The sequence below is a fragment of the Canis lupus genome, chromosome 3 (assembly GCF_048164855.1).
Source record: "Canis lupus baileyi chromosome 3, mCanLup2.hap1, whole genome shotgun sequence".
NCBI lineage: Eukaryota > Metazoa > Chordata > Mammalia > Carnivora > Canidae > Canis > Canis lupus.
Window position 1 is genome coordinate 34,750,853 of NC_132840.1, and position 10,816 is coordinate 34,761,668.

A 10,816-nucleotide genomic window follows, 5' to 3' on the forward strand; every position below is an offset into this window, starting at 1 on the left:
GGATTATACATTATACATTCCCCCTAACCCCCTACCCTGTGAACTCGGGAAAGTCTGGTGGCCTCGGTGGCCCTCACTTTCTTCGTGTGCAAAAAGGAGGTGATGGGTCCCTGCCTTTGACTTCTGCAGAGTCAGTGGTGGGGGTATTGGGAATCCATGTGCCCGTGCCCTGCAGGACAGGGCAGCTGGGAGCTCAGCCCTGGTGAATAGTTGGGTTTGTTCTTCACGGCAGTGAGGGGGACGGAGCCATGGGAACCATGTCTCAGAGGCCTGAGAAAGGGCTTGTTGAGAGTTAGGGGCTTTGAGGGCGGATCAGGGAAGCAGGGCCCTATTCCACACCAGCTACTGTGGGGAAGCAGGGCTAACTCCATGATTAGTCAATCTGATCTAGAAGGAGGTTGGCAAACGGGCAGCAGTCACAGCCCAGCCGGGGGAAGGTGTGAGCATTGTTGAGGCTTGCATGGTATTCATGCTCCCCTGAGCTCAGCCACGGTTCCTGGGTGGCCTTGATTTGCCTTTGCCCATCATGGTCACGGAGGGGCCCTGCCTCATGCCAATGTTCTGTGGAATTGTTCGTGTCCAACAGGACAAGGCTGAGCTGTGAGGGCCAGGCTGGCCCCTGGCTGCCAGGCTGCCGCACTTCCTCAGGGCTCACTGCTTGGGGGTGGGGGGTCCTCCCCTGGGGCTTCCTAGTGACCTGGGAGTGGGGAGGAGAACATGCTGCGGATTTCATTTGAAAGGAAGAGTCTGCGTCTTTTTTTTTTTTTTAAGATTTTATTTATTTATTCATGAGAGACACAGAAAGAGAGGCAGAGACACAGACAGAGGGAGAAGCAGGCTCCCTGCGGGGGACTCCCCTGGGACCCCGGGATCACGACCTGAGCTGAAGGCAGACACTCAACCGCTAAGCCACCAGGCGCCCCAGGGGCTGCAGCTTTTTAAAAGTTTGAAGAGCGAGGGGGCCGCGGGCCTCTCCTTCCGCTCCGACCTCCCCAGACTCTGATCTGCCTTGCCAGCCTGTTGCACCTGCAACCCCCCACGGCGCTCTGTTCCCTTGGCCTCGACTACTTGCAGCCTCCTCTAAGAACATGGGCCTCTGACCCCTCTCGTCGCTGACATACCCAGGGGCGGGCGAGCTCCAGGGCTCAGGGTGGGGGGTGGGGTGGGGGGGCGGTGCTGGACGGGCCTGGAGGCCGTGGCAAGCCCTGGGATTCCAGCCTCAGCCCCAGGCTCCAGAGCCGTGTACCATGGCAGACATTCCTGCTCTTCTCACCCTCCAGGCAGGTCAGGGGGACTTTGGAAGTTTCCACTCTCCTGGGGGGGGGGGGGGGGAGGCCCCGGAGGGATAGTCCCTGCCCTTACCTGGGCAGGAGGTCCTGGGGGCGGTGAGCTTGGGCTTGCCCTGACCTTGGGCACGCTGCAGCCTCCCTAGGCTTCTGTCCCTGTTCTCTCTGTGATTTGGTGGAGACGGACCAGATTTCACTTCTATTTCTAGTCCTTACGCACTGTTTCAGTTGCCCTCCTGCCTGTTTTCCCAACTGGTCCTCACAACAGCCCCGGGGACAGATCTGTCAACCCCACGCTGTACACGTCTGTTCCAAATCCCAGACTCTGGAGTCAGAAAGATCTGGGCCTGCACTCAGCCTCTGCCAGTTCCTTGCTGTGTGACTTTGGACAAGTCACTGCCCCTTTCTGAACCTCAGTGTCCACACATGCAATGGGGGAGGGGTTTTGGAGGAGAGTTAATGAATGTGACACTTCTGACACACAGCAGGTGCTTGAACGGCATCAACCTGTCCTGCCTTTCCTCTCTGGGTCTCCCCTTCCTCCTCTGCACAAAGCAGACCTCCTCTGTCCGGCTTACAAACTGGCAGTAGGGAGTGGGTTCCCCAGGAAGAATGTGCACATGAAAGCTCCTTGCAAAGGGCACAGACGTCTATGGCCCAGGTGTTGAGGGGCAGGTAAGTTGAGCAAGTGGCAGGGAGCCGAGGCCCGTAGTACGAGGAGCCTCCCGCGGGAGCAGGAGGAAGGGGAGCCAGACTGCTGGTGTTCCAGGAGCGAGGAGGGGGGCAGGATGGCCGGTGCCAGCCAGACCAGGCCTGCTGAGCATCTGCGGGGTGTCAGGGGCCCTATGTCTATTAGCTCTGAGTTGAATTCTCCCCCTGGCCCTGAGAGGCTGGCAGTCCTTGGGGGGCTGAGCTAGGATTCAAATGGAAGGCCCCGCAGCCTGTGCTCTTTCCCTTCTGCCACCAGGTCCACACATATAATGCCCCTGCCAGGCTCTGCTCGCCTGATCTCATTTCAGCCTCAAAACCTGCAAGGTTGGTGTGTTGTCCCTCTTTTACTGATGAGCAAATGGGCTCAGAGAAGTTGAGGAATTTGGCCATCCTCCCAGAGAAGGGCTGAGTCAGGCATCGGGCTTCCCTTGAGCACCCACCTACCTGTGCCCTTCCCTGTGCTTGCGCTGAGGGCAGACACGCCCCTGCTCCCACACCTTCCATGACTCCCTATTGCCCTCAGCATGAGGCCAGATTCCTCACCCTGGTGTTTGAGGCCCTTGGTGATCTGCCCCAACTGCCCTTAACGGCCAATTTGTTCACCGCCGCCCCCAGCGCAGCAGCGCCTGGGAACATGACCCTTCACGCCACGCCGCCTGCACTCAGGCTGTTCCCTCTGCCCGAAGCCCCTCATCCCCTTCTCTACCATCCCTCAAGGGCTGCCTCAAATTCCACTCTGAGGCCTGAACTGGCCTTCTCTCCCCTCCCAGGACGGGACCCATCCCCACCCCACTCTTTCCTCGGCGTCCTTCCCAAACAGGGCACCCTGCTCTTGTCCCAGCACTCCTTATGTGACTGGCTATGCATGTGCCAGGCTCCCCGGCTAGATGAGGAGGTCCTTCGAGGACAGGGGCCTCTGGCTAACCATGTTTCGTCCCCAGGACTTAGCCAAAGCAAGTGGCAGTAGTGGTGTTAAAACAGAAAGGAATTTACCTGAATTGAACTGATGCAGGTGCCCATTCTGAAGGCTCGCTGGCCTAGGGGTGAGGAGCGCTGGCTTGGGCATCATCAGCCTGATTTCAAGACCTGGCAAGCTCTGTGACTCTGGCTGAGAGGCTTACCCTCTCTGGTCCTCAGTTTCCTTATCAGTAAAATGAAGTTAATAATCGCTACCTGGGTCAACTGGGTGGCTCAGCGGTTGAGCACCTGCCTTTGGCGCAGGGCATGGGCCTGGGATCCAGGATCAAGTCCCACATCGGGCTCCCTGCAAGGAGCCTGCTTCTCCCTCTGCCCCTCTCTCTCTGTCTCTCTCTCTGCGTGTCTCAGGAATAAATAAATAAAAGCTTTAAAATAATAATAATAATAATAATAATAATGTCCACGTAACAGCACATCATGAAGATCAGTTGAGATGGTGGATACGGGGTGCTCGGCATGTGTCTGGTGCCTGGGGAGCCCTCAGCAGATGGCAGTTATCATGATCATCACTGCTTGCAGAGACGAGGAGGATGTGTATGATGTGTGGACACCAACAGCCAGTGTGGACTTGGAGCTGCTATCCAAGCACTGGATTATCAGCACCTCCAAGTCGACAGATCAGGCTGGGCTTGCAGCATCAGACTTTTCTGGGAAGTTTCAAAAGCCTGGTGTCCTTGAGCCACCTCCGGAGAGGTCTGGGATGGTCTGAATTTTGAATAAACAAGCCAGATGATTCTAAAGTACACAAGGACTTAATCTTTTGTTTTTAAATGGGTTATTAAGACCTGGAACAGTTGGAAGGTGACCCAGAGAAGGTGGGTGTTGCAAGCCAGGATTTAAGCAAGAGAAGGAAGGAACAAGGGTATCTCAGGCAGAGGGCATGGGATAGGCCAAGCCCCACAGGAGAGAAGGAGGAAGAAACTTCTAGAATATAGAGGAGACTGGCCAGCTGAAGGGCTGGTGGATGAAGTCAGATAGGGAGGCTGGAGCTTGGTCCTGGAGTTCCTTGAATTCCTACGGTGGGGCTCAGATTTGATCTGATGGGTAAGTGGGATCCATGGATGGTTCTTGAGCAGAGGAGTGGTATGAAGAAAGAAACGTTTAGAGCATCTGCTGGTTAATAGATGCAAAAGAGAAAGGAGAGGAACATACTGGTGGCAAGAAGGCTGGCATGTGGCCTGTGGCATGAATTCAGTTTCCAACCTGGCCTGTGAAAGGTTTTTTTCTTTTGCCTATGGTAGTAGTCCTGGGTGAGGTCAGGTCAGGGCTGAAGCTTGGTGGAGCCAGTGCCCCAGATTCCTCAATGCTGACCGCAAGCCTTGCCATGAGGAACACCCTGACGTGGTAGGGGCTGGGTCTTCGGTGCGGACACCAGAACCCTGGCCAAGGCAGTGCCCAGTTCAGACATCGCTTAGGGGGAGGGCAGGTGAGGGCCAGAGAGACCCAGAAAGTGCCCAGGCCAGGTAACAGGTCCCACAGGTGATCTTCACAGGGTGAAATTCTCAGGCCACCTGCACATCTTCCAACCTGAACCCGGACAAGAGTGGGTCGGTGGGCAGCAGCAGGCTTTGGGTGCCTGGTCGTCCAGCCTGGGGTGGAGAAGGGTGGGGGTAGACTTCATTACTCCTTCCTTCCTTCCTTCCTTCCTTCCTTCCTTCCTTCCTTCCTTCCTTCCTTCCTTCCTTCCTTCCTTCCTTCCTTCCCTCCTTCCTTCCCTCCCTCCCTCCCTCCCCCCTTCCTTCCTTCCTTCCTTCCTTCCTTCCTTCCTTCCTTCCTTCCTTCCTTCAGTTGTTTTGGCTACAGACGCTCATCAAACACCTGCCTGATGTCACCCCATGTTCCGGGCACTGGGGATAGAGAGACGCATGTGACCCATGCCGGTCTGGTGGGGGGCGGGGGGTGCCATGCCCATGGGATTATTGCCAAATGAACTGTGACAAGTCAGCGTGGTCACTGCTGGGCAGAGGGAGGCCCTGCCTGGGGCATCGGCAAGAGCTTCTCAGAGGGGTGACTCGAACGAACCGCGGTATGTCCTGAAGCATTCACTAGGGAAGAAGGGGGAGGAACACCAGCTTGCACAAGGGCTGGGAGCCCCGGGTCACCCCACCGTGTTCTGGGGCTGACCCAGGGGCAGGTGCGAGGGGACTTAGGATCAATGTGGAAGGTGGACAGGGGTACGTAGGGGGGACCTGACCGCGGTGGTATGGATGTGGCCCTGCAGCCCGTGGGAGGGCCCCGCCGGCTAGACTGACAAGGACTCACTGTGGTGTCCCCAGAAGGAGGACCTGTAACCCTCGGAGCCGCACAAAGAGCGTCACTCCGTGACTGACAGAGGTGACCATTCTTAACAGAGCTAAAATATCCCACAGGAAAAGAGAGTTGACCCTCAGGAAAGATCTGTGACCCTATAAAAGAAACAGATGAAAAACCACGGCCAACGTCAGGAATGAGCAAGTGAAAACAACTGGAACCTGTATTTTACTCCCAACGTTGCCCGCGTTTCCCGACGAGGATGCCACGGGCGGCAGAGGGTGGAGGGACGGCGGCGGGCACGGGAGGGCCCCCACCTCGAGGTGCCCAGGCTCTGCAGGCCCGCACGCGGGGCCCTAGGCCGAGGAGCCCGTCGAGTGTGCCACCTGCACCTGCAGCAGGGTGCTTCCCGTGGGTGCTCTGACGGCCCTGGCGGGGACGGAAGCTCCACATCCAGCTGCAGCTGCGCAAGGGAATGGCCTCGGCTTCGGACGCGGTGACCCTCCTGATGAACCTGGTCTCCTGTCACCTTGATGGCATCACAGCGCCACATGCCACACCTCGGCCTGGTCCCGGATGGCTCCCGTCCTACCTCACATACCTGCGAATCTTTTCGGTGACACTCTGGGTTCCTCCTCAGACCCTAAGCCCCCCGAAGGCCAGGGCGACGGCTGTTAGGTTTATAACTGCGTCTCCGGTGCCTTCGTTCTTGGGACACGACGGGCCCTCAATAAATAGCCGTAAATCAGTGACTGAGTCTGTCTGTCCTTATGGCGGTAAAGTACACCTGACATCCAACTTGCTACCTTAACACTTTTCAAGTGTCCGACCCAGTGCGCGACCACCCCTCCCGCCCACGGGGACCCTCATCCTCCCCAGCCCATCGAAGCGACCTCCCCGCGCCCCCTCCTCCCTGCCCCTGGTGACCACTACTCTCCTTCCTTTTTTTTTCTTTTTAAAAGTCTCCCCTTCCCCCCCATGCCCTGAGTCTATGTTTACTGATGGGGAAAGATGTTCATGATATAAAATTAATAAAAGGGGCAATAATAAAGTAGAATGCAGCAAACACTGTTAACTCTGCCCTCCTTCTTGATTTTGTTTGGAAGAATCTCCTCCTCACTCCCAGGCACTGAATTATGATTGATCCAAGGCTGGTCATGGCGATCCTCTTCTCTACTGCCAATCTAGCTAATGAGACCCGAAGAGAAATTTGTTGGGGTCCCTTCCGCAAGTGAAAAAGCAACTTTTTTGCTTTCCTGATAAAAATGCAGAAGTGACTAGCTTTCCTGGTCTTGAGTACAGATGCGGTGGCTGGCACTGCTGCAGCTGCTTTATCACCATGAGGGAAATGCCAAGAGAATCAGAGATCTTGGACATAGGAACTGGTGAACTGAAGTCAGCCACCACTGGTCTCCTCGCTACGTGAGATCATTTAACCCGATGTGTTCAAGCCACTGTATTTGCAGTTGAATTCACTCCCAACAGATATAGAACATGATCCCATGTATATCTATGTGTAGCCATGAATGGACAAAAATTAAAGAGATTATCCCTGGGTGATGGGATTCTTGATGAAATGTTTACAATGAGTGTGCAAATAATGATCAGGAAAATTTTTTTTTTTTTTTTTTTACATCCAGAAAGTCAACAATGATGCTAGTTCTATTTAAAAAAATAAAATAAAAATATTGGGCTTCCAGGAAGTAGCTCACTCCCATCTGATCAGAGAATTTGAGGGAAGCCAATGACCGCCTGTGGGCATGTTGGAAAACAGATTCCAGCACGGATGGAGAGCCCTGAATTTGACCTATAAAGGTCCCATGTGGAACAGTGTGTTATTCCAATCTTATGAGGAGGCGGGGCAGACAGCATGGCCCCAGGGAAACACGAAACCCTGAGGCTCTGAAAGGAGAAGAGAGCAAGCAAGGTCCCCAGTGTGGCTGTAAGGGGCTGGGACTCACCATGCTCGCCCTCCCGTCCTCCCCCATTCCCAGCCAACCCTTTCCCGAAGGCCCCACCTCTCTGTCTGGGCTTTGAGGCCAGACCTCGTGTCCCTATGTTCCTGGCCCAGCCATGTCCCTGGGCTCCCACAGGACACGTCCCTCCTCACCCTGAGATTAGGCCCCCAGGCCCTCCCTGTTGGCAGGTGTGCGGAGCAGGTGGTTCTCAGCCAGGCCAGGGCAGACGACTGGGTGGGCGGTAGGAAGGGCGGCGCTGGGCTCTGGGCCTGAGGCCCTAGGAAGACGGGGTAGCCTGTGGGGCCTGCAGGTGGGCTGACAGGCAGCATCCGTCTCGGCTATAAACACAGGTTTACCCCAAGGGGCATTACTGTCTTCCTGAAACAGACCTGGATGATCTCTGCCAAAGTGACCCTGGGAAGAAGCAGAGGAAAGAAGGAGACAGGGCCAGCAGAGAAGGCAAAGGAAAATACACAAAAGTACAGGTGTTGCTGCGTGGGGACATGGGCCGTCCTCATGATTGTCCACAGAAATCTTCTATGTCCCCGGCAGGGCCCAATTCCATCTGCAGCTCCTGGGGGTGGGAGGGTGGGCAGGAGGGCCATCAGAGATGGAGCAAAGGAAACCCACCCTGAAGGGGAGCAGGGTGCAGACACGCCTGGGGGAGGGGTGGTTTGGGGTGACTGGTGGGCAGGGATCTCTTAAGGACAGTAGGGGTTTTCTATCCGGGCTGGTGGCAGCAGACACTGGACCGTCAGGATGGCTTGTGCCCGTGCGGGCTCCTGCGAGGACTCTGGACGTCCACCTTTTCCCTTTAGAATGGGGTAGATCACTCTGGAACGGTCTCATGTCCCCAGGGACGCCTGTCCCCTCTCTCTTCCTTCCTGCCTCCTCCTCCTCTCTGCTTCCTTCACCTCCTCAGTGACGATGCTCAAACCATCTGCCCGAGCCTCCGCGTTCCCAATTAAAAAAACAAAACAAAACAAAAAACAGGATGCCAGTCGACGCCACCCCACCTCTTCCCACCTTTGATCTTCCCTGCCTGACACGGGGTACCCAGACCCCATCCCCTATTCCCTGTGGGATCTGCCCTCTGTCATGCACGGCCTGGTGAGGGGGGCGGGGAGGACCAAGGTGGTCACCGCAGCGTGGATTTCAGGGCTTTTGGCTGCTCGGGCCCAGGTGGCTGCCTTCCCTGCATCATTGACGCCCTGACCAGGAGGTGATGGAAATATTCTGGCCTGGGGGTGAGGGCCAGTGGCTGGGAGGTGCCAACAGCACATTCCTCTTGGTCCCTATGCCACTTGCCTGGGGCCCTGGGGCTGCTGGGGATTCTTTCCTTGCACCCTGAACCTCAGGGCACTTGATACAGATTGCGTGCAGGCATTTGGGGTCTTGTGGGTGCAAATTGGTGATACAGCAGGTGTTGGTACCAAGGGCCAGGGCTGCCGGCCAACCTTTCACACCCCCACCATGCGAGCTCACTGTATGAAGCCCTCCTCTTTGCTTGTGCTATGAACCTTGAAAGCATCTACAGAACCAGCTCATTTGGCCTCCCATCTCCTTGGACAGGTTGGAATTATGGTCACCGTTTTACTAATGAGCACACGGAGGCTCGGAGAAGAGTAGTGACTCGCTCAGGGTCACACCGCAGGGGTCATGGCAGAGCTGGGATTAAGACTGTGTTCTGGATCCCAGCCCAGGGTCCCCGTCCCATCTGCCTCCCAGGTCTGTCTGTTCTGGGAGTACTGCCTGGGGGAGGCGAGTCAGAGGAGGGTCTCGAGAGATGTGTAAGAGTGATCAGTGAAGGGTGCTGGGAAGGGCGCTCCAGGGGGGACCGCATGCACAGGGCCGGCCCGGTGGCTACGGGGTGGTGTTGAGCAGCCTAGACCACTCCAAGCACTGCTACATTTTCAGGGAGCAAACCTGTGGTGCCCACACTTTGGGCTGTCTCAGAATCTCCTGGGGTGCTTATGAAATGCAGATTTCTGGGCCCAGCCCTTAGAGATTCCAGGTCAGAGGAATCTGCACTTCCCACAGCCTGGTTCCCTGACCCTACTCCACAGTTCTCACACAGGTGGACCCTGGGCCACTCCACAGGAGGTGCAGCGGGGTGGGGGACTGAGGACAGGGCAGTGAGTGTGCAGGGGTGGAGGGGCAGAGGTGTGGAGGGAGCCCTGGGAGCAGTGGCAGGGGCTGCATCCCCGTGGGCACCCATATCCATAAGCACAGCTCTCCCACCCCCTTCCCTGTAGACCCAGTTCCCCTTCCCTTCCCGTTGTTCTCCCCAGCTCTTATCACCACCCTACAAACCACCCGTTTGACCTCTTTATTAGATTTATTAGATTCTGCAAGGGTGAGGGATACCTGAGGGCAGGAGCCTGTCTGTCTGGAGTCACCCCATGTCTAGCACCTGGAACGTGTGTGGGGACAGTGGGCCTCTTGTTCTGTTTTGTTTGTTTTTATTTATTTTTCCTGTGGAAAATATCTGGGTACACCTGTGGGCTGGCGGGAAAGGGAACAGTAGGCCTCAGTGTGCACAAGGTGAAGAGCGGAGATGTCAGAAGTCACTCCTGGAGGAGGCCGGGGGCAAGGCTGGGGCCCCTCAACCCGCGGGAGGTCTCCTTCCTTTAAGCCTGCAGGGACAGAACAGGGAAGTGGAGAAGTGGTAGACGAGGTATGCGTCCCTGGCCCCCATCTACCTCATGCTGGCTGCTAAGGGACACCCCTGGGAAGAGAGGAGTGGGTGCAGGCCCGTAGGGTAATGGGTCTGCTGCAGTCCTTGAGCAGGGGCTTTGGGAACAGGTGAGAGCCCCACTGAGGCAGCACTCTGGTCATGAACCTCTTTCGTTCAGAACCTCCCAGGACCCTCCATACACACACACCTGTCCCCTCCCCCCCAGGAAGGGGTCCTCAAGAGGCATTAAAAATCAGCCTCCTGTCCCAGTGTCCCCAGCTGGACCATGCTCTGCTCCCTGTCACTTCATTATAGCCAGACCACAAATCCCGAGTTGGCTCCACCAGGAAGCTTGCCTGGATCCAGGGCCCATCAGCTGGGCTCCCACAGAACCTAGCCCGTCCCTTCCTTGTGTGACTGTCTCCTCCTGCTCTTACCTGCCTCCCCGTGGACTCGCCAAACACAGGGCAGGGTCTGGTTTGTCTCCCAGCTGGGGCAGGGCCACCAGCAACTGGTTGGGCTCCGCCTGGCCAGCGGCAGGCCCTGGGTTCTCAGGCCGGGCGCTCGGCGCCCTCCGCTGGCCCAGCTGGGCACAGCCAGGCACGTCCCCAGGCTAATCTTGATACTATATATGAAAAGTGGTTATAAAAGACCATTAAACAAAAGATCAACAGCCAAATGGAAAAGATGAGCAAAGGGGCCCCTGGGTGGCTCAGCAGTTGAGCATCTGCCTTTGGCTCAGGTTGTGATCCTGGGGTCCTGGGATCGAGTCCCACATCGGGCTCCCCATAGGGAGCCTGCTTCTCCCTCTGCCTGTGTCTCTGACTCTCTGTGTCTCTCATGAACAAATAGATAAAATCTAAAATTAAAAAAAAAAGAGCAAAAGACACGAAACTACATTTCAAAGATAAACACATGTGGACATACAACACATACGTTTTTAAACATACGACAGA

The 10,816-nt window shown here is 56.2% G+C and overlaps 1 long non-coding RNA gene across 1 annotated transcript; it reads left to right on the top strand.

Annotated features, from left to right (window-relative positions):
• Positions 1–3,781: 3,781 nt before the first annotated feature.
• LOC140624695 (uncharacterized) lies at positions 3,782–5,974 on the top strand. Its single transcript, XR_012024154.1, has 2 exons — positions 3,782–4,019; positions 5,345–5,974. It is a non-coding gene; the product is annotated as an uncharacterized lncRNA (long non-coding RNA).
• The last annotated feature ends 4,842 nt before the right edge of the window (positions 5,975–10,816 follow it).